General features: G+C 39.4%; 1 long non-coding RNA gene and 1 other non-coding gene across 2 annotated transcripts; both read left to right on the top strand.

Annotated features, from left to right (window-relative positions):
• On the top strand, positions 1–27,251 carry LOC131745339 (uncharacterized). Its single transcript, XR_010837991.1, has 3 exons — positions 1–204; positions 24,382–24,478; positions 26,923–27,251. It is a non-coding gene; the product is annotated as an uncharacterized lncRNA (long non-coding RNA).
• On the top strand, positions 8,798–8,927 carry LOC131745655 (small nucleolar RNA SNORA11). The gene has a single exon (XR_009332389.1). It is a non-coding gene; the product is annotated as a small nucleolar RNA SNORA11 (small nucleolar RNA).
• Positions 27,252–27,966: the final 715 nt, after the last annotated feature.

The following is a 27,966-nucleotide window of genomic DNA, read 5'->3' as shown; positions in this document are numbered from 1 at the left end:
GGTTCCGCGCGAGCTCGCGCACGCGCGCGCGCGCGCACTCTTCAGAGCCTCTCTCTGGCCAGCGGGGACTGACGGGCGGAGGCTGGGCCGCTGAAGTACGAAGGGCGGAGCCCAGGCAGGCGGCGGCGCCAGAGGAATATGTCTGCAACTCGAGCCAAGAAAGTGAAGATGGCCACCAAATCATGCCCCGAGTGCGACCAACAGGTGGGCGCCGGGGGCCGGGCACCGGGCACCGGGCACACGGGCCGGTGGGGCGGGTGCGCGCGGGCGGGCGTCTGTTGCCGGCGGCCGTTGACTGTGGAGAGGCCGCCTTGCCGGGGTCCCAGCGACTGAGCGTGTGGACGGGCCCTCGAGCTCTGGCCACGATGGGAGCCCGCAACCAGCGGGGTAGAGCCGACGGGTTGCCGGGGAAGCGCCCGGGGCCGCGGCCCGGACGGTGTCCACCTGGTGGCGGTCAGACGGGCGAGTATCTTGCCCTGTGGCCAGCCGCGTGAGAGGGGGCGTGGATTTATGGTGAGCTGACGGGGCGTCCTGTCCGGACCCTCCCCGAATCGCCTGTCCGGCTCCGGTGACAGCGGCAGGAGTGTGGGGCAACAGCCCAAGTGGACGAGTTCGGTCCCTCAGCCCCCTCCTGCCCCGAAGAGAATGCCCGATGTGCCGACTCCGAGTCCGGGCTCCTGGCTCCGAAATCCGCCTTCTGCCAGGCAGGGTTGCTTTGTTCCCGTTTCAGATGTGTACGGTGGACCCCCAAAACTGTTCCCCCGCGACCTGGGCGGATGCTTAAATGTGACAGAAAGACCCGCAGTGTAATGATGTTTTCCTCTTAGACTTTAGTAAATTGGTGATCTTAATGCTTTTTAATAATTTTCATAACCCCAATAGTCATTAATTTCGTCTAATTTTTAGTAGAACACTTTAAAATACTGTCTCCGTTAAAGTCCTATTTTTCTAGGTGCTCCCCTTTTAATATGCTGTCTATTCTTGATAACTTTTTAAACGATGAATTTACCTTTCTTACCTTATGTGGTTTGTTGAACTTTTAATATCTGCTTTCTAAACTGAATTCACTAGGTCATGCATGGCTTTATGACTACTAGTGGCCTGGGGTTCAGATAGACATTCAAACTTAAAAGGGTTCAGCTATGGGGACTTCCCTGGTGGTCCAGTGGTAAAGAATCCGCGTTCCCATGCAGGGGACGAGGGTCCAATCCCTGTTCGGGGAACTAAGATCCCACATGCCGCGGGGCAACTAAGCCTGCGTGCCACAACTGTTGAGCTCTGGCCCCTCAACGAGAGAGCCCGCATGTCACAATTAGAGAGAAGCCCGCGTGCTGAAACTGGACAGAAACAAGAGGAGACTGCGCACTGTAATGGAAAGATCCTGCAGGCCTCAACAAAGATCCCATGTGCTGCAACTAAGACCCAACGCAGCCAAAAAAAAAGGAAAATAAATATTTTTTTAAAAAGGGGAGGCTCAGCTATGACAGTAAACACTGCATGTGATCAGCACAGCATCAGAACAGCATCAAATGACAGCTCAGGTGTAAAGAAAAAAAAAAAACATGCAGGTGGTTGCAAGAGCGACCATGGCTTAGAAATTTCATGTTCCTTAGCCCATGAGCAAGGCCTTAGCTTCCAAGGTTTTGCAGAGAATGGCATGATTATACTGTACTTAGGGAGCCCAAAGCTGTGGCTTCTCACCAGGTGCCTTCCAGTCCAGATGCCAACAAGGGGTCATTTTTACCCTAGGCAATATTGCCTATTAATGTAATAGAGCCGGCAGTGCAGGGCTCTTAGCACTCTGCCCATGCTGCCCGCTGTTACTCCCCCCACCACGTTACCTGGCACCGTTACTGGGAGACCATTAATGCTGTATGGTTAGAGCAGCGTTAGAGGTCCTGCTCAGCCATTGGTTGGTGGTGCAGTGGGCCCCATTCAGCCATTGGTCTGCGTCGCATTGGGCCACTCCCCCAAACGAGCAACTGTCAATGAGCTCCTTGTCGGTCCATTCAGCCAACAGTCAGCAGTGCGGTCAGGTGGAGAGTGAGGTAAGAGGCGGATCCCAGCCTTCTCACCGGGCCCTCCAGCTCACCCAGCTTCGAGCCAGTGACTGAGTTGGGGGGCCCAGGGAACAGGCTGAGGGCTGTGTCCTGCAGGGCTCCAGAGCCCTTGCCAAGACCGGACCACTGGCTGGGTGCAGGCCTTGAGGTGGCGGTGAACTTCTCTCCCATACCTGCCTCTGCGACCTAATGGCAGCAGCAGTCTGCATGGGACGCAGTTTTTGGGACCTGGCCCCCGCTGTTTGGGTGGCCTGAGGAGACTGAGGGCCAGTTGGGTCCTGGGCGCCTGGCTCCTTAAGCGATGACAGCTGGGCAGGGTTTGGGGACCGGGTCCTGAGGGAGCCATCAACTGACATCTGCCTCTTCAGCCAGGCCTGGGCACTGGTGGGAAGACCCACACTGGGTGCTGGACGAATGCTCTGGGGCAGGGTAACCAGTGCCCCTGGAGACACCCCCTTCTCTTAGTTAGGCCTGGACCTCGGAGGGTGAGAGTCGTGCCTTGGGACCTTCCCTTTTCTTGTCAGAATAGAGAGTAGCATTTGTTTGGTAGAGATTTACAGGAACATCGTTTCCTGACCATGACCTGACCCCAGACAAAGGATCTGAGACCAAGAAGTTTGCAACAACTAACAGTACCCCTCCCTCACCTTTCCTGTAAGAGGGCTTTGCTTAAAGCTTTCAGGGAGTTTGGGGTTTTTAAGGCATGAGCCACCCATCTCCTTGCATGGCCCTGCAATAAACCTTTCTCTGTTCCAAACTCCAGTGTTTTGGTACTGTTTGGCCTCTGTGCCTCGGGCACATGGACTTGCGTTTTGGTAACAGTAACACTGCTGCCATTCCATCTTTATCAAGTTGACAGGGTCAGAGTGATAGAAGGTTAACCAAAGGTATTTTTTCTCATGATGGAGTTTTGTTAACCCTTTATTAATGTGTCATATGTAACCCAATGAAAAAAAATTTTTTTGAAGTCAAAAGAATTTTAATTAGAATTTGATAGGAAGTTCATCAAAAATATTAAAAAGGTTTTTTTTTAAACATTGTCAGATAGAGTATTTAAGAACAAATACAGATCAGTTAAAGGAAAGATAGTTCACACAATCTGTTATCAAAAGCAGCATTCTAAGTAACCTTGTTCTCTTAGCAAAGAGGAACCAAGTCTGGTCCTGCACCAGTGTAGTTTTTTTTTTTTTTTTAACATCTTTATTGGAGTATAATTGCTTTACAATGGTGTGTTAGTTTCTGCTTTATAACAAAGTGAATCAGTTATACATATACATATGTTCCCATATCTCTTCCCTCTTGCATTTTTACTGACCTCCTATATGTATAATATTTGATTATTCTTAACCAGAAAAAGGAGAAGTTCATTTAAAGCTCCCTCAATTAAAACCATTTGTAAGACATGTTTTATGCCAAAATGCAGACCTTAATGTGTATTTCTTTTCAAAATAATTACCTTTCCTTTTACTTTCCCTCTCTCAGCAAGAGAAATTTACTGCCTCTACTTTCTCTCAGCATTGTTTTCAGTGTACAGGTTTTGTACATATTTTGTTAAATTTATCTCTATGAATTTAATTTTTTGGATGCTACTGTAAGTGGAATTGTTTTAAAATTTTCATTTTATCAGTGTTCATTAATTATATATAGGAATACAATTGTTTTTTTATTGTGGTAAAAACATAAAATTCACCATGTAAACCATTTTAAAGTACATATGTATATGTGTATATATATATACATATATATATATATATATATATATATATATATATATATATATATATACTTCAGTGGGATTAATACATTCACAATGTGGTACAACCGTCACTACTATCTAGTTCCAGAACATTTTCATCATTCCAAAAAGAGAACCTGTTTTCATTAAGCAGTCACTCCCTGATTCACCCTCCCTCTAGCCCCTAGTAACTACTAATTTGCTTTCTGTTTCAATGGAATAGTCATGCAATAAGTGTCCTTTGATATGTGACTTCTTTTGTTTAGCTTATCCATGTTGTATAATATATCAGTACTTCGTTCCTTTTTATGCCCAAATGACATTCCATTGTGTGGATGTATCACATTTTGTTAGTCCATTCATTAGTTGGTGGACATTTTGGTGGTTTCCACCTTTTGGTTATTGTGAATAGTACTGCTATGAATATTCATGTACAACTTTTTCTTTTGTGTGTGTGTGTTTAATATATTCTATTTACCAGTCAATTTTTGTTTATCGGCCATACCATGTGGCTCATGGGATCTCAGTTCCCTAACCAGGGATTGAACCCAGGCCATGGCAGTGAAAGTGCTGACTCCTAACCAGTAGACCACCAGGGAACTCCCACAAGTTTTTGTTTTAATATCTGTTTTCATTTATTATATTCCCACGAGTGGAACTGCATGGTCATATTGTAATTCTGTGTTTAACTTATTGAGGAATTGTCAAACTGTTGTCTACAGGAGTTGTTGCATTTTACATTCCCACCAACATTGTATGAAGGTTCTAATTTTTCCCATATCCTCACCCGCACTTGTTATTTTTTGTTTTTAAAAGAGTTAGTATAGTTTGACACCAAAAAAAAAAAAAAAAGAAAAGAAAAGAAAGAAAAGAAAATACTCATGTTTGAAAAGCTTAAAGCTACATTGTTGGCTCTTTATAACCATGACCAAACCTGTCAGTTTCTCAGCAGAGAGCATGCTGGGAGGATAGAGGAGAAAAACGACACGATGATATCGTCCTAGTTCTGGAGGGTCCTCTGGAATGTAATTTCCTAGAGCTTGTTATTAATTAATTCAACAAATATTTATTAAGCACATGCTGTGTCAGACTGTTCTAGTTCAGGAAGTAAAACAGTGAATAAAAGAGACAAATAGCCCTTCCTCCTGTGTGGCGGGGAATTAGAATAGTCATCCTAGAGCATGTGAAGTGGTATATCATTGTGGTTTTGATTTGCATTTCCCTAATAATTAAAGGCATTAAACATCTTTTCATGTGTTTCTTGGTCATTTATATATATTCCTTGGAGAAATATCTATTCAGGTTCTTTGCCCATTTAAAAAAAGTTATTTATTTATTGGCTGCATTGGGTCTTAGATGCTCTTCATTAAGGTACAGTCTTCTCTCTAATTGTGGCCCATGGGCTCCAAAGCACGTGGGCTCTGTAGTTGTGCCGCGTGGGCTTAGTTGCCCCGAAGCATGTTGGATCTTAGTTCCCCAACCAACTATCAAACCTGTGTCCCCTGCATTGGAAGGTGGATTCTTAACCACTGGACCACCAGGGAAGTCCCTCGATGCCTATTTTTGAGTTGTTAATTGCATTGTTTTTATTGTTTGAGTTCTAAGAGGTTTTGTTGGGTACTAAACCCTTATCAGATATATGATTTGCAAATATTTGCAAAAACCCATTGATAGTGCCCTTTGATGCACAAAAGTTTTTCATTTTGATGTAGTCCAATATGTCTATTTTTTCTTTTGTTGCTTGTGCTTTTGGTGTCATAACTAAGAAACTATTGCCAGACCCAAGGTTATAATGATTTACCCATTTTCTCATCTAAGAGTTGTATAGTTTTAGTTGTTATATATATTCCTTGATTCATTTTGAGTTAATTTTTATATATGGTGTGAGGTAAGGGTTCAGCTTCATTCTTTTGTATGTGGATATCCCACTGTTCCAGCTCCTTTAGTTGAAGAGACTGTTTTTTCCTCATTGAGTGGTCTTGGCACCATCGTTGAAAGTCAGTTGACAATAGATTGATGGGTGTATTTCCAGACTGTCAATTCTGCTCCATTGATCTATATGTCTGTTATGCCAGCACTACACTGTTTTGTTTAGTTTTTCTTTTCTCATGGATACACAGGCTTCTTTTAAAGACTTAAAAAAAAAAATTGAAGTATAGCTGATTTACAATGTTGTGTTAGTTTCAGGGGTACAACAAAGTGATTCATATACATATATATATCCTTTTTCAGATTTTTTTCCATTACATGTTATTAAAAGATATTGAATATAGTTCCCTGTGTTATATGGTAGGTCCTTGTTGTTTATCTGTTTTATATATAGTAATGTGTATCTGTTAATTCCAAATTCCTAATTTATCCCCCTTTCCCCTTTTGGTAACCATAATTTTGTTTTCTATGTTTGTGAGTTTGTTTCTGTTTTGTAAATAAGTTCATTTTGTATCATTTTTTAAGATTCCATGTATAAGGGCTTCCCTGGTGGCGCAGCGGTTGAGAGTCCGCCTGCCGAGGCAGGGGACGTGGGTTCGTTCCCCGGTCCGGGAAGATCCCACATGCCGCGGAGCGGCTGGGCCCGTGAGCCATGGCTGCTGAGCCTGCGTGTCCGGAGCCTGTGCTCCGCAACGGGAGAGGCCACAGCAGTGACAGGCCCGCGTACCACTAAAAAACAAAACAAAACAAAACAAAACAAAGATTCCATATATAAGTGATATCATATAGTATTTGTCTTTCTCTGTCTGACTTACTTCACTTAGTATGATAATCTGTAGGTCCATCCATGTTGCTGCAAATGACATTATTTCATTCCTTTTTAGAATGAGTAATATTCCAGGGTGTATGTGTATGTATATGTGTGTGTATATATATATCACATTCTTTTTATCCATTCATCTGTTGAGGGATACTTAGGTTGCTTCCATGTCTTGGCTATTGTAAATAGTGCTGCTATAAACATAGGAGTACATATATCTTTTCAACTTATAGTTTTGTCTAGGTATATGCCCATAAGTGGGATTGCTGGATCATATGGTAACTCTATTTTAGTTTTTGAGGAACCTTCACACTATTTTCCATAGTGGCTGCACCAATTTACATTCCCATCAACAGTGTAAGAGGGATCCCTTTTCTCCACACCCTCTCCAGCATTTATTTTTATTTATTTATTTATTTAAATAAATTTATTTTTATATATTTATTTATTTTTGGCTGTGTTGGGTCTTCATTGCTGTGTGCGGGCTTTCTCTAGTTGCAATGAGCGGGGGCCACTCCTTGCTGCAGTGCGCGGGCTTCTCATTGTGGTGGCTTCTCTTGTTGTGGAGCATGGGCTCTAGGTGTATGGGCTTCAGTAATTCTGGTGTGTGGGCTTCAGTAGTTGTGGCTTGCGGGCTCTAGAGCACAGGCTCAGTAGCTGTGGCGCATGGGCTTAGTTGCTCTGTGGTATGTGGGATTTTCCTGGACCATGGCCTGAACCCGTATCCCCTGCATTGGCAGGTGGATTCTTAACCTCTGTGCCACCAGGGAAGCCCTCCAGCATTTATTATTTGTAGACTTTTTTTTTTTTTTTTGCGGTACGCGGGCCTCTCACTGTTGTGGCCTCTCTCATTGTGGAGCACAGGCTCCGGACGCGCAGGCTCAGCGGCCATGTCTCATGGACCCAGCTGCTCCGCAGCATGTGGGATATTCCCGGACTGGGGCACGAACCCGTGTCCCCTGCATCGGCAGGCGGACTCTCAACCACTGCGCCACCAGGGAAGCCCTTGTAGACTTTTTAATGATGGCTATGCTGACCAGTGTGAGGTGATATCTCGTACTTTTGATTTGCATTTCTCTAATAATTAGCAATGCTGAGCAGTTTTTCAGGTGCCTATTGGCCATCCGTATATCTTCTTTGGAGAAGTGTCTAGTTAGGTCTTCTGCCCATTTATTGATTGGATTGTTTGGTTTTTTTGGTATTGAGCTGTAGGAGCTATTTATATATTTTGGAAATTAAGCCCTTGTCAGTCACATCATTTGCAAATATTTTCTCCCATTCTGTAGGTCGTCTTTTCATTTTGTTTATGGTTTTCTGTGCAAAAGCTTATAAGTTTGATTAGGTCCCATTTGTTTATTTTGCTTTTATTTCTATTGCCTTGGGAGACTGATCTAAGAAAGTATTGCTATGATTTATGTCAGAGAATGTTTTGCCCATGTTCTCTTCTGGGAGTTTTATGGTGTCATGTCTTATACATAAGTCTTTAAGCCATTTTGAGTTTATTTTTGTGTTTGGTGTGAGGGAGTGTTCTAACTTCATTGATTTACATGCAGCTGTCCAGCTTTCCCAACACTACTTGCAGAAGAGACTGTCTTTTCTACATTGTATATTCTTGTCTTCTTTGTCCAAGATTAATTTTAAAGACTTTTAAAAAATTGAGGTGTAATTAAATGAGTGGTTACCAGTGGGGAGAAAGAAGGGGGGATGGGTGATATAGGGGTAGGGGATTAAGAAGTACAAACTATCATGTATAAATAAGCTACAAGGATATATTGTACAACACAGGGAATATAGCCAATATTTTATAATAACTATAAATGGAGTATAACCTTTAACAATTTTGTATCACTGTATTATATGCTACACCTGTAGCATATAATATTGCACATCAACTATACATCAATTTTAAAAATTAAGGTATAATTATATATGCATAATTATATATTACATACATTATTATAAATTTAATATATGACTAAGGAGAAAATATTTGTAAATGATGTGACTGACAAGGGCTCAATTTCCAAATATACAAACAGCTCATACAACTCAATCACAACAAAAATAAAAAACGCAGTTGAAAAATGGGCAGAAGACCTAAATAGACATTTCTCCAAAGAAGACATACAGATGGCCAATAGGCACGTGAAAAGATGCTCATCATTGCTAATTATTAGAGAAATGCAAATCAAAACTATAATGAAGTGTACCACCTCACACTGGTCCGAATGGCCATCATTAAAAAGTCTACCTGGGGTGTGCTCAGAGCACAGGGCCTGAAGAAATGGCTTCTCTGTTTACAACAAACCCAAGAGGAATCTGGGTTCATTGTGACAAGGGACACAAAACTTGTGGCCTTCCTGTGAACAAATACCCAACACGTGTCCCCCTGCACCTCCATGTGGCTGTGGCTGCTGGGCAGGGCTCGATACTGGAAGGAAAGCTACAGTATTTAGTGGGGGAGTTTGCCACCTAGAGCCTATCTGGTCCACACATGGGCGGGCCATGAGTGGTCTTATAGACATAAAGGCTTTGAACCTCTCTTTTCAAGGAAAGAAAATTAAAAATAGATGCTATATGCCATTCTGGAAAAGGCAAAACTATGGAAACAATAAAAAGATCAGTGGTTGCCAGGAGTTTGTGGGGAGAGGGGAGATGAATACACAGAACACAGCAGTGAAAATGCTTTGAATGACATTATAATGCCGGCTGTATGTCATCTACTTTTGTCCAAACCCATAGAATGTGCAACACTATTCACTTCATTAAAGTGAAACCTAAGGTGAACTGTGGACTTTGGTGATTATCTGTCAATGCAGTTCATCCTTGGTGTTAAAAAAAAAAAAAGGGTGCTGCTCTGTTGATAATGGCTATGTGTGTGAGGGGAGGGGGTATTTCTGTACCTTCCTGTCAATTTTGTTGTAAACCTAAAACTGCTTTAAAAAAAGTCTCAATAGAATTAACACTCAGGGTAGAAGTTTTTGGCAAAACTTTTGTTTCACTTTTTTATATGTATACATATTGTATGGTGTGTGTTTGTTGGATTGTGATGTAAAATTTTTTTAAGATCAAAAAAGTTTGCAGGCCACCGTAGTTAAGTTATACTGGCAAATAAAAGCACAAATTAATCTCAAAAAAATAATGCAAATAATAAATGCTGGAGAGGGTGTGAAAAAAAGGAAACCCTCTTACACTGTTGCTGAGAATGTAAATTGGTGCAGCCACTATGGAAAACAGTATGAGGTTCCTCAAAACTAAAAATAGAGTTACCATATGATCCAGCAATCCCATTTCTGGGCATATACCTAGACAAAACTATAAGTTGAAAAGATACGTGCACCCCTACGTTTATAGCAGCACTATTTACAATTGCCAAGACATGGAAGCAACCTAAGTATCCATCGACAGATGAATGGATAAAGAAGATGTGGTATATATATATATATATATATATATATATATATATATATGTATATATATATATATATATACACACATATGTATATGTATATATTGTATATATATATATATATTTATACACCATGGAATATTACTCATTCTAAAAAAGAATAAAATAATGCCATTTGCAGCAACATGAATGGACCTGGAGATTATCATACTAAGTGAAGTAAGTCAGAAGAGAAATACAAATACCATATGATATCACTTATATGTGGAATCTAAAATACAACACAAATATACATATCTACGAAAGAAAAACAGACTTACAGACATAGAGAACAAACTTTTAGTTTCCAAGGGGTAGGGGGGCTGGGGGAGGGAAGGATTGGGAGTTTGGGATTAGCAGATGCAAACTGGTATATATAGAATGGATAAACAACAAGGTCCTCCTGTAGCACAGGGAACTATATTCAATATCCTGTGATAAACCGTAACAGAAGAGAATATGAGAAAGAATAAATTAACGTAATATTGTAAATCAACTATACTTCAATAAAATATTTTTAAAATTAAGGTGTAATTGATATAATGTTATATTAGTTATATGTATTAGTTATAGCATTATATTAGTTTCAGGTGTACAATATAATGAATTGATGTTTGTATATAATGTGAAATGATCACACAATAAGTCTTTGTTTATTTGTTTATTTATTTACAGCAGTTTTAGGTTCACAACGAAATTGAAAAGAGTGTACAGAGATTTCCTATATACCCTCTGCCCCCACACATGCATAGCCTCCCCCATATCAACATCCTCCACCAGACTGGTAAATTTGTTAAAATTGATAACCCTACATTGACACATCATTGTCATCTGAAGTCCATAGTTTACATTATGGTTCACTCTTGGTGTTGTACATTCCATGTGTGGACAAATACATAATGACATGTATCCACCGTTACAGTATCACTGAGTATTTTCACTGCCCTAAAAATCCTCTGTGCTTTGCCTGTTCATCCCTCCCTCCCCCTCACCCCTAGGAACCACTGATCTTTTTACCATTTCCATAGTTTTGCCTTTTCCAGAATGTCATGTAGTTGGAATCATGCAGTGTGTGACCTTTTCAGATTGGCTTCTTTCACTTAGTAATACACATTTAAGCTTCCTCCATGTCTTTTCAGGGCTGGATAGCCTTTTTTTGTTTTTGTTTTTTTTTAAAACACAGAATAATATTCCATTTTCTGGAAGTTCCACAGTTTATTTATCCATTTACCTACAGAGGGACATCTTGGTTTCTTCCAAGCTTTGGCAATTGTGAATTAAGCTGTTATAAACATTGTGTGCAGGTTTTTGTGTGGATATAATTTTTCAACTCTTTCAGGTAAATATCAAGGAGCAAGATTGCTGGATTGTAAGATAACAGTATGTTTAGTTATGTAAGAAACTGCCAAACTGTCTTCCAAAGTGGCTGTGGCATTTTGCATTCCCATCAACAATGAGAGTTCCTGTTGCTTCACATCTTTGTCAGACTTTTGTGTTGTCAGTGTTCCAGATTTTGGCCATTCTAATAAGTGTGTACTGGAATCTCATTGTTTTAGTTAGCATTTCCCTGATGATATATGATGTGGAGCATCTTTTCATATGCATAAATGCTCTTGGTGACATGTCTTTTTTTTTTTTTTTTTTTTTTTTTTTTTTTTTTTTTTTTGCGGTATGCGGGCCTCTCACTGTTGTGGCCTCTCCCGTTGCGGAGCACAGGCTCCGGACGCACAGGCTCAGCGGCCATGGCTCACGGGCTTAGTTGCTCCGCGGCATGTGGGATCTTCCCGGACCAGGGCACGAACCCGTGTCTCCTGCATCGGCAGGCGGATTCTCAACCACTGCGCCACCAGGGAAGCCCCAAGTGACATGTCTTTTAAGGTCTTTGGCCCTTAAAAAAATTGGGTTGTTTTTCTTATTGTTGAGTTTTAAGAGTTTTTTTGTATATTTTGGATAGCAGTCCTTTGTCAGATATGTCTCTTGCAAATCTTTTCTCCCAGTCAGTGGCTTGGTCTTTTCATTTTCTTGAAAGTATATTTTGCAGAGCAGAAAATTTTAATTTTAATGAAACCCAGCTTATCAGTTATTTCTTTCATGATCGTGCCTTTGGTGTCATATGTAAAAAGTAATCACCAAACCCAAAGTCATCTAGATTTTCTCTTATGTTATCTTTTAGGAGTTTATAGTTTTGTGTTTTACATTTAGGTCTGTGATCCATTTTGAGTTAATTTTTGTGAAGGATGTAAGATCGGTGTCTAGATTCCATTTGTTTTTGTTGTTTTCATGTGGTTGTCTAGTTGTTCTAACACCATTTGTTGAAAAGACTATCTTGGCTCCATTGTATTGCCTTTGCTCCTTTGTCAAAGTTCAGTTGACTCATTTATATGTGTCTATTTCTAGGCCCTTTATTTCTGTTCCATTGATTTATTTTTTCTTTCACCAGTATCACATTATCTTAGTTACTGTAGCTTTATAGTAAGCCTCCAACTTTGTTCTTCTCCTTACATGTTGGGTTGGCTATTCTGGGTCTTTTGTCTCTACATGTAAAGTTTAGAATCTGTTTGTCGATATCCACAAAGTAATGTGATGGGCTTTTGATTGGGATTTCATTGACTCTTTAGATCAATTGGGAAGAACTGACATCTTGACAATATTGAGTCTCTTTATCCATGAACATGGAATATCCATATATTTTAGTTCTTTGATTTTGTTCATTATAGTTATGTAGTTTTCCTAATATGGATCTTGTACAGTAAGTCCCCTACCTGTGAACGAGTTCCGTTCCAAGAGTGCGTTCTGTTCCGAGAGTGCGTTCGAAAGTCTCATTTGTTCGTTAAGTCCAACAGAGTTAGCCTAGGTACCCAACTAACACAGTCAGCTATATAGTATTGTACTGTAATAGGTTGCTAATACTTTTCACACAATAATACATACAAAACAATCACAAAAAATAAAGAAAACATTTAAAATCTTACAATACAGTACCTTGAAAAGTACAGTAGTGCAGTACAACAGCTGGCATACAGGGGCTTGTATTGAGTGAACAGGCGAGAAGAGTTACTGGCTGGAGGAGGGAGAGGAGGGGGGAGATGTTAGAGCTGAAGGATCGTCAGCAATAGGAGACGGAGGGCAAGCTGCAATTTCACTCATGCCTGACGGTGATGGCACAGGTTCTGGTTCTTTGCTGGATTCAATTCTATGTACCTTCTTGAAGAAACGATCTGGTGATGTCTGAGTAGTAGCTCTCTTTTCCTCATCATAGATGACATGATAGCACTGGATAGCATTCTGAACGGCTGCTGCAACCTTCATGTACCATTCTACATTTGGGTCCTGTGCCTCAAAAACTAACAGTGCCTCCTCAAATAAAATCCCCTTGCCGTTTCCTGCATTGTGAATCTCTTTGGTTCTTCAGTTACTTCTTCCTCTTGTCTCTCTTCATCCTTTCTCTTGGCCTCCAATTCCATCAGGTCTTCATTAGGAAGCTCCTTGTGTTGCTCAGCAAGGAGTTCAATGAAGTCGTCATCTTGTAGATCTTGCTCCAGCTTCGACCTCTTTGGACTCTCTTCCACCTTCTCAAACCCACGAAAATCGTGAACAAACTGTGCGCAAAGATTCTTCCAAACCCCATTCATGATGACAACCGTAACCTCATGCCAAGCAAAGTTAATGTTTTTTATGGCCTTGTAGATGTTATAGTCCTTCCAAAATTGTTGCAAGGTTGTTCCTGATTCGTGTCACTCGCCTTTACCACCTGACAAAAAGTGTGACCTAAATAATATTTCTTGAAAGTTTCTATAACTCCCTGGTCCATAGGTTGGGTGAGCGACATAGTATTTGGTGGCAGATGCATTACTTCGACGTTAGGGTAAAAGTTGTCCACGAATGGGGGTTGGCCCGGAGCATTGTCAAGCAGCAAAAGAATGTTGAATGGGATGTCCTTCTCCAAGCAACATTTCGCTACCTCCTGGATAATGTGGTGGAAAAACCAGTCCTGGAAAATGGCCTGTGTAACCCAGGCTTTGGGTCATACAACAGGAAGAGAGCCCTTGGCTATGTTTTTAAGGGCTCTTGGGTTCTCTGAATGATAAACTAGGAGAGGCTTCAGCTTCATATCACTGGAAGCATTGCCACTAAACAACGGAGTTAGTGTATCCTTTGCTGCTTTATAGCCTGGCATCAACTTTTCCTTCTTACTGATGTAACTTTGGTCTGGCATCCTCTTCCAGTACAGTCCTGTCTCATCCACGTTAAAAAGCTGCACGGGTAAATATGCACCTTCATCCATAATTTCTCAAAGCATTTCAGGAAGTTCCTGGGCAGCTACTGTATCTGCACTCGCTGCCTCACCACTTATTTTTATGTTGTGAAGGTTGGTTCTAGCCTTGAACTGATGAAACCAGTCATAGCTGACATTAAAAGATGTGCTCTATGATTCTTCACTGTGTTTCTTCTTCAAGTCTTCATAAAGCCTTTTAGCTTTCTCTTGAATCAACATTAAGCTGAGTGGGACTTGACACTGATGCTGATCCTGCATCCACACACTGAGAAATTTCTCCATCTCCTCTATCACTTTTCCATGCTTCTTCAGTATTACTGTTGACATCATTGGCACAGCAGACTTCACATGTTCCATGATCTTGTCCTTGTTCTTTAGAATCGTTGATGGTTGAACAATTCATGTTATAAGAACAAGCAATGTCTACCATCTTACTGCCTCACTCCACTCTCTCAATTATTTTCACTTTTGTTTCCATCATTATTGCTTGGTGCTTCTTAGCAGACCAGCTACATCACTGCTGCTTTTACACTTGCTTCTGGACATCCTGGGCTTGAAATAAAGATTCTGTACTCCTGTACTCTATACAGGACTGTAAAGTACACAAAAGCAGAACCACTTGTAGAGGATGCACGCACGTGACAATGTACGCCAGACACTCGAACTAACTTATATGATTGGACATGTGAATGCGCGTTCGCATCTTTGAAAGTTCGCAACTTGAAAGTTCGTACGTAGGGGACTTACTGTACATATTTTATTAGGTTTATACTTAGGAATTCCATTTTTTTGCCATGCTAATTATAAATGGTATTGTGCTTTTAATTTCAAATTCCATTTGTTTATTCCTGGGATATAGGAAGGCAGTTGGCTTTTTTGCATTAACCTTGTGTCCTGTAATCTTGTTACAGTAACTTATTTCAAGAGATTTTTGGTTGATTCATTTGGATTTCTACATAGACAATCATGTCATCTGCAAAAAAGACAATTTTATTTATTCCTTCGTAATCAGTATGCCCTTTATTTCCTTTTCTTGTCTTATTGCATTAGCTGGGACATCCAGTATGATGTTGAAAAGGAGTGGTGAGAGGGGATATCCTTGTCTTGTTCCTGATCTTAGTGAGAATGCTTCTTGGTTCCCACCATTAAGTATTATGTTATCTGTAGGTTTTTTGTAGATATCTACTATAAAGTTGAGAAAGTTCCCCTCTATTCCTTGTTTACAGAAAGCATTTATCATGAATGGATGTTGGATTTTTGTTAAATGTGTTTTCTGCATCTACAGACATACCTTGTTTTATTGCACTTTATTATACAATACTTTGCAGATACTGCATTTTTCACACAATGAAGGTTTGTAGCAGCCCTGCGTTGAGCAAGTCTATCAGTGCCATTTTTCCAACAGCATTATTTTTTAATTAAGGTATATACATTGTTTTTGTAGACATAATGGTATTACACACTTACTAAACTACAGTATAGTATAAGCATTACTTTTATATACACTGGGAAACCAAAAAATTAGTTTAACTCACTTTATTGTGATATTCACTTTATTGTAGTAATCTAGAAGTAAATCTGCACTATCTCAGAGGTATGCCTGTATTGATATGATTGTGTGATTTTTCTATAGTCTGTTGATGTGATAGATCACATTATTTGATTTTTGAGTGTTGAACCAGCCTTCATACCTGAGATAAATCCCTCTTGGTTGTGGTATATGATTAGTTTTTTATATATTGTTGGATTCCATTTGCTAATATTTTGATTTTTCTCTATTGCCTGTTTTCTTTTTCATTGATTTCCTCTTTCATTATTTCCTTCCTCTGCTTGATTTTAATTTACTCTTATTTTTCCAGCTTCATGAAGATAATTAATTTTAGACCTTTCTTTCCTAATATAAGCTTTTAAAATTACAAATTTCTCTCTGGACACTGGCTAACTGCATCCCACAAGTTTCGATATGTTGGGTTTTCATTATCATTTAGCTTATAATATTTTCTAATATCCCTTTTGATTTCTTCTTTGACCTGTGGGGTTTTTTGTTGTTGTTGTTGTTTTTAAAGAGTAAATTCCAGTTATTTGGGGTTTTCTAGATATCTTATTTTTATCGATTTTCAGTTTAATTCTTTTGTGGTCTTATGACATCTCTTGAAGATTTCAGTCTTTTAAAATCTGTAAGAATTGTTTTATGGCCCATTATATAGTCCACCTTTTTGAGTGTTCCTTGTGTACTTAAAAAGAGTATACATTCTTTCTGCTGTTGGGTGTAATATTTTATAAATTTCTGTTATGTTAAGGTGGTTGATATTGTTATGCAGGTATCTTTGCTAAATTTTTTTTGTCTAGCTCTATAAATTACTGAGAAGTGTGCTAGAAATAGCCAGTTATGATTGTGGATTGGACTGCTTCTCTTTTTAGTTCTCCCAATGTTTTTTTCATATATTTTGAAGCTCTACCATTAAGCACTTATACATTTATAATTTTGTATCTTCCTAATGTTTTGACCTTTCTGTTATTAAATGTCTCTCTTTGTCTCCAGTAAATGCTGCTTACCTTGAAATGTGCTTTGTCTGATTTTAATTGCAGCCAGTTTAACCTTCTTTTTTTTTTTTTTTTTTTTTTGTGGTACGCAGGCCTCTCACTGTTGTGGCCTCTCCCATTGCGGATCACAGGCTCAGTGGCCATGGCTCACGGGCCCAGCCACTCCGCCGCATGTGGGATCTTCCTGGACTGGGGCACGAACCCGTGTCCCCTGCATTGGCAGGCGGATTCTCAACCACTGCGCAACCAGGGAAGCCCAGTTTAACCTTCTTATACTTGTTGTTTGCATGGTTGAGTAGGAAAAACTCACTTTTTCCTCTCTTTTACTCTCCCATTACTACCACACTCACAACACTTCTGACACCAGATGTGTAGGGGGTTTTCCTATACTAAGCAATTCTCTGTGACACCAGCTGGATGTCCTACAGTTTAACTCAGTTCTGACACTATCTACCTGGAGTTGCAAGTATTAGGTCCCCAGGTTATCCACAACTTCTGTCCGACTTGGCTACAAATCAGAGGTTCCTATGACCTCCACCCCCTTGGATTAGATTATTTCCTAGACCAGCTCACAAAACTCAGGGAAACACTGTGTAATAAAGGATACAGAAGAACAGCCAGATGAAGAGATAAATAGGGCAAGGTCTGGGAGGGGCCTGAGCACAGGAACTTTTATCCCCATAGAATTAGGATGTATCACTCTCCCAGTACTTAGATATGTTGACCAAACTGGAAGATCTCTGAACCCCGTACTTTTGGTATTTTTATGGAGGCGTCATCACATAGACATGATGGATCATTGACTCCATCTGGAGAATTGGGGGTTGGGCTGAAAATTTCTAATTCCAAATTTCTAATCATGACTTGGTCTTTCACCTCATTAGAACAAAAGACACTGCTATCACCCAGGAAATGCCAAGGGATTTAGGAACTCTGTATTAGGAACTGGGATCAATGACCAAATATTAGAACAAAAGATGTTCCTAATGTTCTGTCACTTAGGAAATTACAAGGGTTTTAGAAGCTCCCTGCCAGGAACTGGTGAGGCAGAGTGGGGTGGACCAATATATTTTTTCTATTATCTTACAGTGGTGTATCTTTTTTCTTACTTTTTCCCTTTAACCTGTTAGTGTCTTTGTATTTAAAGTGTGTTTCTTTGTATTTAAAGTAAACAGCTTAGTGTTGGTTTTGTTTTGTTATCCATCTGACAGTGTCTGCCCTTTGATTGGAGAATTAATCCATTCACATATGATGTAACATATGTTTGGATTTAATTTTTTTTTTTTGATGTTTGTTTTCTGTCTCATCAGCTTTTTATTCTTGTTTCTCTTTTTCTCCCTTTTGTCTTAATTACAGTTATTGGTACTATGTTTTAATTTCTCTGTTGGCCTTTTACCTTTATTTGTTTGCTTTGGTGTGTGTTTGTGTGTGTGTGTGTGTGTGTGTGTGTGTGTGTGTGATTGCTCTAGGAATTATGTTATGCAGCTCTAACTTATCACAGTCTAGAGGCAATATTGGATTAGTTCAGGAAAAATATAGGAGTTTTGCAACCATCTAGTTCCCTTTACTTCTCCTAGCCTTTGTGCTATAATTAGAGTGATCAGCTTATCTCCTGATAAGTTTTATTTCCTAGTTTTAGCACTGAAAGTTCTGTGTCTGGGAAACTCCCTCAGTCCTGGGCAAATTGGAAAGGTTGGTCATTTTTGCTATAGTTATCATCTTTGCTACATCTGTAAATGTTATAAACTCAACAATATGATGTTGTACTTTTTGCTTTAAGTCAGAGGTGGGCAAAATATGGCTCTTAGGCAAAATACGGCTCCCATACCAAATCTGGCTCCTGGCCTGTTTTTGTAGAACCCACAAGCTAAGAATGTTTTTTGCATTTTTTTAAGATCAAATATTTTGCATTTTTAAAGAGTTACTAAGAAAAAGGAAAAAGAAAAATATGAGACACGAACAGCTATATGACTGTAAAATATCCCATAGTGGGCATGAATGAATCTATAATTTCCTTTAAACAAGAAGCAATATGATGAAAGACCAGATTTATTTTCCCACCTGAAGCAACCATGAAAAGCAGATGAAACATTTAAGACAATGGTTTTCAAGACACTGGACATTAGGCAATGTAGGGTAGTGACCCTGAGAATTGAGAAACAAATTAGGTGAGCCCTATGATTGCCCTAGCTAACCACCTTAAGAGAGTTCCTGGCTGTGGCATAGGGAAAGGAAACTCAGTAGTATGGCAGACGGAGCTAAGGGTTGAGGAGACGGAGTTAAGAGCTGAGGAGATGGAGCTGAGGAGACAGAGCTAAGAGCTCAGAGAGATCAAGGAAACAAAAAGCTGAAACAGGTCCACAATTTAACTCTTATCAGAAATCCAAAATTTCCTATTAGGTTTTGTGCAATGAAAAGATAAAAGGTCTCTGATTGCCCTTTGTGCCTCTACAACATAGGTTCTGAGTTGACTTTAATATATACCGAAGTATACCAGTTGGCAAACCTTCATGGCCTTAATTAATACTGGGGCTCGAATTATAGTTCTACCTGGGATCCCACTAAATTTAAACAAGATACCCCTATACTTTTAGTAGAGTTACCAAACAGAGAGAACTATCAGAACTATTGCTTTGCCTAAATTCCCTATAGTCATAGTGGCTACTGCCGTAAAATATCCAATAGTGGGCATGGATGATCTGACCTATCAAGTAATACATTAAAAGTAAGTCTATGGCATGCACAATCGGCTGGACCAAATGGGACCCCACAGTCTTCCCTATCTTATACTTATGGCTAATGTGGCTAAATAAAAATTAAAACAGGGCCTTGATGAATTGAAACTTGTAGTACAAGACTTATTTAGAGAAAGGGGGGTTATCTTCACTGCTTCTCCATTTAATAGCCCAATTTTACCTGATTTTTTTTTTTTTTTTTTTTTTTGTGGTACACGGGCCTCTCACTGTTGTGGCCTCTCCTGTTGTGGAGCACAGGCTCCGGACGCGCAGGCTCAGCGGCCATGGCTCACGGGCCCAGCCGCTCCACGGCACTTGGGATCTTCCCGGACCAGGGCACAAGCCTGCGTCCCCTGCATCGGCAGGCGGACTCTCAACCACTGCACCACCAGGGAAGCCCTTACCTGATTTTTAAACTTGGAAAGAATGAATTCACTGCTTCACAGTGAATTACTACAACCTTAATGCCATGGTCCTACTTGTTAAGGCCTCTATACACACTATTATTGAAATTACTTACTCTTTCCAATCAATATCTCATAAATACTTTGCATAGATTTGACTAATATGTTCTGGCTAGTGCCTATTTCAAGAATCTCTCATTCACAGTTTGCCTTCACCTTCAAAGGAATATAATACACCTTTACCTATTTACCTCAGCCCTACCATCGCACACAGTCTTTATATGCAAGATCTTAAAAGTATCCAGCTTCTTCCAGAAGCATAGGTGTGACATCACAGTGATGTCAACCTCCTCCAAGGGGACTGATTTGACACACTCAATTCAGGATATACAAATAGCAAAGGATTTCACAAAAAGGGCATGGGCCATTGCCCCACACATAATGCCATAGTACAAGGCCCTGCCATCTTGGCTAAAGTCTTGAAAAATTATTTGGTAAGCTGGGACAGCTCTGTCCCTGATACTATCAAGAAATAGCTGTTGACTCTCTCACCAGTGTTCAAATAAGCCTAACATCTTTTGGGCTCTTGAAGATAACATATTCCTCATTTACAAATTTTACTTAAGCCCATTTATGCGATTACATACAGATATCTTGAATGGAGACCCTATAACAAAATGCTCTAGAATTTGCCCAAATTGCAAAAAACAGGCAGTCACATTAGTGCCCCAAAGACCTTTACTTTAGAGGCTTTAGCAACCTCTTTCTATACCTCCTGAAGTCTCTAGGCTACCCATTATGGCCATAAATTGTCTGTAAGCTTTTAATGCAAGAAACTGCTCTTCTTGATCCCACACTATACACCATTAGCAGTAATTGCTGGTTACATACTGATTTTCCTGGAAATTAGAGGCTTTTATAGGCCCTGAGCCCATGATGCTCCCTCCTTAGCTGCCTATTATGCCTTGGGTCATGGAAGCAGTACCCTGTAAACTCAGTACCTCATCAAGGCCTCCTTGCCAAAACAAAAGTAGTACCTACAGTGTAGCCAAATCTGAGCTCTCTGGCATATCCCACCTATAGGAGGGGTTGGTCTACCTTGTCCTCAGTCCTTTGCTAAATGCCAATGCTGGAGGATGTCACCCCTCTACTGGACCCTTTAGATACTTGGGGAGCCCCTTGGGATCAACTGAGTGAATACTAAAGGGAATTTGTGCAGTTTTGGATGGCATCACAGTTGATGGAGCGTATGGGAAAGCTGTTGCTATTAATTCCTTAAGCAGAATGTTCCTGATCAAGGACAGGATCCAAGGGTCAGCACTACTGGCCAAACTTCACGCAATTATCTTAGCACTAGATGCTCTGGCCAACAGTTAGTTCTCTCCACATTTTTACTGACTCTTGGGCCATGGCCAATAGTTTGGCTGTCTGGTCCTGCCAGTGGCAGCAACAACTCCTTACCCAAGGTTGCCCCTTTGGGTAGAAAGACTTCTGGGAATTTCTTGCCTCACAAGACACCCAATATTAACCAAACATTTCTCTGCACATGCTAAAGCCACAATACAAGGCCTCGCTAAGACATTCCTTATTCCTTCTGGAGTTCCATACATTATCCATAGTGACCAAGGCACTCATTTCACTTCTCAAAATACACAATGCTGAGCTGCTGAACATGGCATTCAATGGAACTCTCCCCCTTTTTTTTACTAGTCTCAAGCTACCAACCTCATATAGTGCCAAAATGGCTTAATTAAACAAGTTCACATTCAATTAAGTAAAATGTCATCAGTTAAACATCAGTAGTGAATTGTAATAAAATGCCCAACTCCGTTTTTGATATTTGATTGTTAACAGCTTTGAAGCCCCAGCACTTCTTTCCCCTTCTGTCCCACATCTGGGAAAATTGATAAGAAAGCTCAGGTACTCTCTTTAATGCCAGCAGAAAGTTCAAACCATGTAAGCCACAGCTTCTCACATACAGGAACCCTCACCCCAGTCCTTTTCCCTAACTACAATAAAAACAGAACCAATCTCCTTTCTCTGCTTTCAAGCCATTTTGGACCTCCTTGGGAGCCTTCCCTGTACTCCCCCAAAAGCCTCATTATGAAAGCCTTTACATACCCTCCACGTGCATGGGTGGTATCATCAGGGTCAACATCTGAACCAAATTTTGGATAGAAGGTCCATTCGTCTCTGTAGCATGAGCACAGTGGTAGAGAAAGGATATTTATTTTCAACAAATGGTGCTGGAACAATTGGATATGCATATGCAAAAACCCAAAGAACAAAACTTTTTTCCCACTTGTTTTTATTTTGGTAAGATACATGACATAAAATTTATCTTAACCATTTTTAAGTATATATTTTAATTTAATTAAATTTTAAACTATGAATATTCTAGAAAATAGTAAAAAATCTTTGTGAACATAAGTTAGGCAAATGTTTGTTAATTACACACCAAAAGCATGATCCATAAAAGAAAAAAATGATAAATCTGACTTCATCAAAATTAAAAGTTCTGCTCTTTGAAAGCCACTGATAAGAGGACTTGTATCCAGAATAGGTAAAGGACTCTCAATGCTCAATAATAAGAAAATAATCTAATTAAAACATGGGCAAAAATTTGAATAGACACTTCACCAAAGTAGACATATAGATGACAATAAGCACATGAAAAAATGTTCAGCATCATTAGTCATGAGGGATATTACCACAATGAGATCCCACTACCCTGCTAGAATGGCTAAAATTAAAAACTGAACCTACCAAGTGTTGCTGAGGATGTGGAGGAACTAGAACTCTCTTATATACTGTTGGTGAGGATGTAAAATGGTACAGCCACTTTGGAAAATAGTTTGGCAAATTTTCTTAGAAAGTTAAACACTTACATGCTATATAATCCAGCCAGTAGCTATTTAACCAAGAGGAAGGAAAGTGTATGTCTATACAAAGACTAGTATTTGCTACATACATAGCAGCTTTGTTTGTAATAGCTAAAAACTGGAAATACTCCATATGTACATCAGCAAGTTGATGGATAAACAAACTGTGGTGTATCCTTACATGGAATAGTATTTAGCAATGAACTTATTACATGCAACAATGTGGACAAATCTGAAAATAATTATGCTGAATGAAAGAGGCTAAACAAAAAAAAGAACATGTACTTATGATTCCACTTACATAAAACTAGAAAATTAAAACTAATCTATAGGGCTTCCCTGGTGGTGCAGTGCTTGAGAGTTTGCCTGCTGATGCAGGGGACACAGGTTCGTGCCCTGGTCTGGGAAGATCCCACATGACGCGGAGCAGCTGAGCCCATGAGCCATGGCCACTGAGCTTGCGCGTTCGGAGCCTGTGCTCTGCAACGGGAGAGGCCACAACAGTGAGAGGCCCGTGTACTGTGAAAAAACCCCAAAAAACCAAAAAACTAATCTATGGTAACAGAAAGCTGATCAGTATTTATTTGCCTGGGGATTTTGAGGGGGGCATGTTAAGAGGGAAGGGTAGGAGGGGGGATTACAAAGGGGCATGAGGAAACTTTTGGGTCTTATGGATATATTCACTATCCTGATTGTGGCGATAGTTTCATGGGCATGTACACATATCAAAACATATCAAATTGTATATTTTAAATATATATAGTTTATTATATATTATACCTTAGTGAAGTTGTTAAATGATATAATAGTTTTTTCACTTAAAAATATGTAAAAATCATGGAATACTTCAGGTAGTAAAGAAATTTAGAAAAGAAACAGAAACCTGCAGGGCTTATGGGATTTGTTCAAGGTCTTTCCTCAAGCAGAGAATAGGAGAACCTATGTCTCAACACCTTTTCTGTAGTCTTCCATGTTCCTTTCCCTCAAACTGGCTATTGTGAATGGTCCTTTTGCTGTAATTGGCACTGACCCTCTTCTCCTCTCATGTTTGAATTCTTAGACTTATTTTCAGTTCTGTTTTATTATCAGTAATCTATTCGTGTCTAAGTCTTGTTCCTTCCTCCCTTTGAAATCGCTGTCAAATGTTTTTTTTTTTAATACATTCTCTCTGCCAGCACTGCAGAATGGGCCATTGCAGAACGGGCCAAGAGCCTCTCATTCTGGGATAAATGTAATATTTTTCTAACTAATCCCTTTCTTCTCATCTAATCCATGTTGTAACTATTCTGAGATTGACATTTTAGCAAATGAATTTTATACTTCACATTCTTCCCCTGGCCATTCACATATTGAACATTCACTATATGTGTGGAACTGTAAAGGAGAATGGGAAGGAAGTGATTCTTATCTCAAATAATTTTTGAGGAGGTGGTTTAAGTGATTTCTACCTTCAAGTTACTATTGTTTAGTTGAAGAGACCACATAAACACTTGAGAAGTTTAATAAATCGTAAAATAGTAATTTTTTTTCCATTTTTTTCCCCTCCAGGTACCTGTTGCATGTAAATCTTGTCCCTGTGGTTATGTATTTATTAATAGGAAACCTCTAAAAATAAAACACTCAGAGAAATCATCACCTTTTACAGGTAACCATGAGAGTTTACCACCTTTTCATCTTTTATGTATCTATTATATAAATTTAAAATTAATTTTTGTGAGTTAAAATTTTTTTTGTTGGTTGTTATAATATTAAAGTCTGTTGAAGTACGTCTTTGGCTCTTATTGTTACAGTATATGAATTTATGATGATTTGTTCTTTATCCAATTTAAATGCTAACTACTTCACAATACTGATAAACTTTGTAACAAATTTTAGTGAGAATTTTAAATTGAAAATGTTAACTGGAAGAAAGAGAACTTTGGTTTTATTATTAATATAATTTTTTAAAGTACCACTTATTTTGTTCTGTTTACTGATTTAGACCATCTAAAAAATTGCTGATTTTAATTTTGAGTTTATAGCTTTCTCTTTAAAGTTGACAAATCTAGATTTATTCAATAAATGTATTCAGAGAAAGTGGGTTTTCATTACTCTTTTCTTTTTCTGTGATAAGATCAGATTTCTAACAGTGAACCTCAAATGGGAGTAGATTTATCACAAAATTTATTGTGGCTAACATGTGCCAGGTACTGTGTATCTTGGGCATACAGCAATAAATCTACTCCCAAAACAGGTTCAGTGCTTTCACAGTAGAGGAGAATATATATAGGAATATACATATGGAATATATAGGAAAAATAGTAGCTAGTAATAAGTGCTAGGTAGGAAATTAAAATAGGGAACTGTTTTGGAGGATGACTGGAAGGTGACTTTTGCTTGAGTAGTCAGGGAATGCATCTCTGAGGAAGTAATATTTTAGCTAAGATCTGAATAGATGAAGGGGCTAAACATGAAAACCAGGGAAAAGCAGAGGGAAAAAGCAAAGGTAAAAGTTCTAAGGCTAGATTTATTCCAGGAGTGCAAAGTTGGTACTATGTGGGAGGGGAAATTTCCCCTCCTTCCCCTCTTCGTTCTGTTGTCTGGCAATTAAAATGATATAAGGCAGATTAACGGGAGAAAATAAAGTTTATTACATGTGCATGGGAATCTACATAAGTATAAAGAATTTCACAGAAGACAAGTTGAGGTATGTATATATTCTGGACTAAGGAGAAGGCGGTAGGGGTCTGAAGCTTCAAGGGGAAGTAAGGTAATTCACAGGAAGATAAAAGGAGTTAATATTTGGTTAACAAATGTTTGCCCAAAGCTAGTGGGACACAAAGAGGACTTTGATCAAATGCGCTTTGCTAGTTTCCTCCCTCTACCACACCTAATACTTAATTATAGTTATCTATGGTAATAGCTTCTTCCTGGGACAGGCTTCATATCTTAAATTCTTTTAGGCAGCTAAGGAGGGAAGTTCAAAGGTTCCTCCTGAGTCTTTTGTGCTTTGATTGTTTTTAGCTCAAAATAATCCACATGTCAGAGTGGTACACTTGGCCCCATCAGTATAATATAAGGAAATCTATTAATATCATATGTCATATTAATAAGTATAAGGAAAAAATCTCATCAGGTTATCTCTATAGATGCTGAGAAAGTCTTTGGCAAAATTCAGTACCCATTCATGATAGAGACACTCAAGAAAGTAGGAACTGAAGATTACTTTAACTTGATAAAGTATATATCTTAGTGTTAAAGTTAGTGTTTTACTTAAATGGGAAAACACTACAGACATATCCATTAAGATCAGGAAAAAGGCAAGCATCCCCACTGTCTCCACTACTGTTCAGTATTATATTAGAAGTAAATTCACCAATACAGTTAAATAAGAGAAATCAGTAAGAGGCATAAAAGAAGTAAAACAGTAACTGTTTGTAGGTCATAGTGTACGTGGACCCCAGAGAATCAGTAATAAAACTAACTCAAACAGTGAAAGAATTCACTGAAGGAGCAGGATTTAAAATTAACAAACAAAAATCAGCTTTCATAATGCAGGCATACCTCATTTTATTTTGCTTCGCTTTATAGAGTCTTACAGATAACTGCATTTTTGTAAGTTGAAGGTTTGTGGCAACACTGCGTCAAACATGTCTTTAGGTGCCATTTTCCTGATAGCATTTGCTTACTTTGTGTCTCTGTGTCACATTTTGGTAATTTTTGCAAAATTAGAAGTGGCACTTGAAGATGTGACTGAATTGCTGCAATCTCATGATAAACTTTTTAACAGATGAGGAGTTTCTTTTATGGGTGAGCAGAGAAAGTGGTTTCTTGAGATGGAATCTATTCCTGGTAAAAATGCTGTGAAGATTGTTGAAATGACAACAAATAATTTAGAATATTGTATAAACTTAGTTGATAAAGCAGAGGCAGGGTTTGAAAGGATTGAATCCAATTTTGAAAGAAGTTCTACTATGAGTAAAATGCTATCAAACAGCATTGCATGCTACAGAAAAATCGTTCATGAAAGTGTTAGGGGAACCACTGACCGAAACTGCCTGCCCTGGCCAGGCAAGATAGTAGACATTTGTGTGAATTATCTTACAACAGGAGGTCCTGATAAGGAACGTGGAAATAACAAACTACCACCAACCGGAAGAATTCGGGGAAAGTCAAAAGGAGAGAGGAGACTCCAGTCCATATGTCCTGGCAAACTCCCAGAATCCTTCTCACTGGAATCCATCTTGGCTGAACAATGCACATGCCACCAGGAAGGACCCTGAGTCAGAGTGATTGGCCAGAGACAACTGGGAAACTAACCCCATACCATAAAACCCGAGACTGCAAGCCATGTGGCAGAGCAGTTCTCCTGGGTTCCCTTACCCTGCTGCTCTCTACCCGGGCGCCCCTTCCCAATAAAGTCTCTTGCTTTGTCAGCACGTGTGTCTCCTTGGACAATTCATTTCCAAGTGTTAGACAAGAGCCCACTCTCGGACCCTGGAAGGGGTCCCCCTTCCTGCAACAAAAGGAAGAGTCAGTTGATGTGGCAAATTTCTTTCCTTTTTGTCTTATTTTAAGAAATTGCCACAGCCCCCCCAGCCTTCAGCAACCACCACCCTGATAAGTCAGCAGCCGTCAACATCAAGGCAAGAGTCTCCACCAGCAAAAAGAGAATGACTGAAGGCTCAGATGATGGGTAGCATTTTCTAGCAATAAAGCATTTTTAAATTAAGGTATGTACATTTTTTATACATAAGGCTATTGCACGCTTAATAAGCTACAATATAATATAAACATAATTTTATAAATATGCACTGGGCAGCCAGAATATCTGTGTGACTTGCTTTATTGCAGTATTCATTATTGCCACGGTCTGGAACCAAACCTGCAATATTGCCGAGGTATGCCTGTATACTTAACAGTAAACAGAACATAATATTAGAGAAAAGCCCATTTACAACAGCAAAACAGAAGATTAAATACTTAGGAATAAATTTAATAAGGTGCAAAACCTATACAATGAAACTTTCAAACCCCCCTAAAAGATATTAAAGCAGATTTAAACAAATGGCAAAACATGAAGATGTCAATCCTCCCTAAGTTAATTTATAAAATCAATGCAACCTTAATAAAAAATCTAAGTTATTTTATTGA

The sequence above is a fragment of the Kogia breviceps genome, chromosome 18, assembly GCF_026419965.1.
Source record: "Kogia breviceps isolate mKogBre1 chromosome 18, mKogBre1 haplotype 1, whole genome shotgun sequence".
In the NCBI taxonomy this organism is placed as follows: Eukaryota; Metazoa; Chordata; class Mammalia; order Artiodactyla; family Physeteridae; genus Kogia; species Kogia breviceps.
This window is presented reverse-complemented; position numbering and strand designations above follow the sequence as displayed.